We start from the raw sequence: 4,149 nt of genomic DNA, 5'->3' as shown, positions 1-4,149 counted from the left end.
AACTTGAGTATGAAACAGAGGGGCATGATCTACAGACCTCCTTCAAAACAACCCATAAGAACTATGGCTTCTTTTCCAGCTTTTCTTGTAGCTAGTGGTGTGTGGTGTTGGCCTGGCTGGCTTCTGAGACAGGTCAGCCGTTGACTAGAGAACGGAGCAGAGCAGATGATGCCAGCCTAGGAGCTGTGACCTTCGTTTCCACTGGCAGCCTGCATGGAGACAGAACCTAGCAGCAGTATGTCCAGCTCTGCCAGGCTCCTGGGACCATCACCCAATGACCAGGCTCTGCCCCTCCAGCAGCTGCAGGAACCTCTGCTCCACAGATCTGTGGGGAGAGCAGGGCCTTACTAACTTTCTGGAAACTTTTCTAAGAAAGTTCTCTAGGAAATGGATGATTTTTTTTCCCATTCAATGTGGATGGACAGCCCCCAGCAAGTAGATGGTAGATGGTGCACAAGACATAAGTCACCAGTGGCATCCTTGTCTCGCCTAGCTTACCTGAGACTATACTGTAACAACAGGGACAGAGTTTCATCAAAAGCAGCCACAATTTTGATGTAAATGCCATTTTGGAGAACTGATTAATATGTCAAAATATTCAGCTCCCAAGGTATGATAAAAATAACTTGAGTTCTCTCTAATTTTATGATTTAGCATTCAAATGACTGATCTAAATTCTTTTTCATAAAATCCAATTTAAACCTGTCCCCTTCAACCAGTGGTTTTGGATGGTATCTTTGCTGAGCCCTGAGTTTGTATGGGCCAGAATTCATGGAGGAAGCCACATGTTTTGGAAGACTGGGTTATCCTCATAAGTGCACTTGCATCTGTATATCACCTGTCAATTTTATAACATCAAAGAAACCAGGAAGTCAGGTACATGTTTGCTGGGCAGTCACAGCTCCTGCTGTACACTTTAAGGGATGTGCTCTTTCTACACCCAGGCAGAAGTTTAGTTGGGTGCCCTGTTGCTCATTTCCTCTGTCCCATGGTGGTGACCTTCAGTGTGAAGTCATCCTCCCAGTTCTGATATTACTTCTACTCAGCTCTCAGTGGAATTTAGCTTATCCTGGCTTCCCCAGAAAACAAAACCTGAGATATTTGGAGTACAGCATGTACCTTTTATTGTGAGTGCAATCCTTAGGAAGTGAGGGAATTGGGAGGGGTGAGGCAGAAAAAGTGGGGAGGGAAAAGAAGTTATGCCAGCTGATTCCTGGGTGTGCCTGGCATGTTCAGAGAGGCCTTAAGAAGTTTCTGTGCCTCTTCATTGTTGACTCTGGAGAAGGATAGGAGAAGAATGTACCTGTACATTGAGTAAAAGTCCCCCCGGCCCAGCCCTGACCACCCCCCCCCCATGCATTATCACTCCAAACTTTCAAAGAACCATGTATGAATCAGATGCCCTAATGCTTCATCAACAACTGGGAAATCTTGGAGTGATTTTAGAGGGGCAAGGTGTGGGTGGAGTTGGGGTGCTCCTCCTTTGTGTTCCCAGGCAAGAAAGGGACAGAAGCCATTGGTGCAGCCTGCAGCAGCTATGGCAGCAGGGACCGAGCTCTAGACACAGGGTTCCACAGCCTGGGACCAGTTCCTGAAATGGGGACCGGAGGGGGATGGTCTGGCTCAGCATTGTTTGGACACAAGGCTTCATAAAGACAACACTGAGCACGAGTTGGGAAGTAGTCAACCCACACAATGGAATATACTACTAAAAATCTATCATTAATGGACATGGCAAACAGAAACATCATTCAGATCTAGTTAATATGGTCCTGGTGTGAACTTGACCAATCCTTGAACATGGAAATACTGGAACTGTGAGTGTGGGACAGTCAAGAGAAGTGTCTTCACTGTGACCCTTTTATTTTTATTTTTTTTCATTTCTCCCAACCTATTAAACAATAATTGAAAAATATAATTGTATATATTTGAAGTGGTCACTGTGGTCCTTCTATGGCTCTGTTTCTGGGAAGTCCATGGGCTGCAATACCTCACAGGGTCTATTTCCACTGTATCTGAGATGAGGGATGAGTTGTGAGAACACGAACACACAACCTACACATGCACACACACTCACACATTCTTACTTATACTCTCACACACTCATACACACTCACACAGGAGTGTTAGATTGAATTCCTTATTTAATTAGCCAACGAACAATGTTTTATCAGAGCTAAGGCAGACGTAGGATATAGAGTGGAGTGCTGCATGCCTCCATGTAACTTTCCTTGGACCTGGCTTCTCCAGAGGGCATACAGCTGCAGGTGATTATCCAGTCTTGGTTAAGTCTTGCCAGATTTGGATGGCCCAGTTCCTTTTCCTTTTGTATATTTTGATCTTGACATAATTTCAGACTTACAGAAAAGTTGCAGGTTTAGGATAATTAACTCATATAAACCCCTTTACCCTCATTTACCACTGTTGACATTTGCCATACCATTTTCTGTGTGCATATCTAATGTCATTTTTTTCTGACCCACTTGAGCAAAAGTTGGAATCATTGTGACCTTTACTCCTAAACACTGTATATGTTCCCCAGAGCAAGAGCATATACATTCTTATTCACAGTATAATTATCAAAATTCAGTAATAAAATTTTTATTGAAGTATAATTGATATACAGTGTCTTGTTAGTCTCATGTATACAATATAATGATTCAACAATTCTATACATTACTCATCAAGTGCTCATCAAGTTAAGTGTACTCTCAATTCCTTTTATTTTAGTTTACCTCACCTGGCATTGTGCACTAACATGGGTGAGGAAAAGGAGCTGCTAAGGATTGCCAGAAAGCTGGCAAAGATGCGGCCAGAAAGAACATGAAAGGGGCTCTTGATTTTCTGAAGAAGGTGAGAAACTGTCAGATGTCCACCCAGCTACTCCAGACAACCAGGATTGGAGTCACCATTAATGGAATCTGCAAGTTCCAGTCAGACAAAGAGGTAGTGTCCATGGCCAAAGTCCTCATCAAAAACTGGAAGCAGCTGCTACAATCACCCGGGTCCCCCAAAGGAGAATAAAAGAGAGGAAGAGGAAGGGAAAAGGGCTTGACTGTTCTGACTGGAAGCCAGAGGCAGGCCTTTCTCCACCAAGGAAAAAAATAAGGGAAGAGTTTAAAGACAGAAGAGACTCTGTGGACTCCAAGACTTCAGCCACCTTCTTTCCAAAAAGGCCATTGGCGGAAAGATCAAACAGCAACAAAGCAAAAGCAGAGAGTCCCAAAACCCCCAGCAGCCCCTCAAACCCTTCCCTCCCATCTTCCTCCTAGTGCTCTGCTATCTCATAGGGGACTCTGTGAGGGACAAATGCGTGGAGATGCTCTCAGCAGCCTTGAAGACCAATGGTGATTACAAGGACTATAGAGGTGACTGTGACAAGATGGCGTCAGAAATTGAAGATGATATCTACGAGGAGCTCAAGAACATGGCATGAAGTAATAGAACTTGGTACATGGCTGAATCAGCAACCTCAAGGACCTAGGAACCCTAGCCTGAGGAGGAACGTGCTCAGGGGGGCCATCTCCGCTGGACTCATTGCCAAAAGGATGGCAGAGGAAACGGTCACTGATGAACTGAGGGAATTGAGGCATGCCATGACCCAACAGGTTACCTGTCAGCACCAGGTAACCAAGACCGGCAGCACCACCACTGACTTCTTCCAGTGCAGCAAATACAAGAAGCACAGTACCTAAAACCAGGTGCAGTCATGCAGTGCTGATGAGCCCATGACTACCTTTGTCTTATGCAATGAATGTGGTAGTCTCTGGAATTTCTGTTGATGGAAATGTCAGCCAGGAGTTAAGTGAACAAAGTGAGGAAGAACAAAGAGAAAGCACTAAGGCATTGTAGCTAGAGGAAAAATAAAAATTAAAATGAAGAAAAAAATTCCCTGTATTTTACTTATTGTCCTACCCACCTCTCCTTTGGCAGCCACCAATTTGTTCTCTGTATTTAAGAGTCTGCTTTACTATTCATCTATTTTTTTCTTTGTTTTGTTTCTTAAATTCCACGTATAAGTGAAATAATGTGCTATTTTTCTTTCTCTGACTTATTTCACTTAGCATTATAGCCTGTAGGTCCCTCCATATTATTGCAAATGGCAATAGCTCATTTTTTATGGTTGAATAATATTCCATAATATTTATA

General features: G+C 43.6%; 1 pseudogene across 1 annotated transcript; it reads left to right on the top strand.

Annotated features, from left to right (window-relative positions):
* Window positions 1-2,758: 2,758 nt before the first annotated feature.
* On the top strand, window positions 2,759-3,782 carry LOC308349812 (transcription elongation factor A protein 3-like; annotated as a pseudogene). Its single transcript has one exon. The product of its transcript is annotated as a transcription elongation factor A protein 3-like (transcript).
* Window positions 3,783-4,149: the final 367 nt, after the last annotated feature.

Source organism: Martes martes (assembly GCF_963455335.1).
Source record: "Martes martes genome assembly, chromosome: 9".
NCBI lineage: Eukaryota > Metazoa > Chordata > Mammalia > Carnivora > Mustelidae > Martes > Martes martes.
This window is presented reverse-complemented; position numbering and strand designations above follow the sequence as displayed.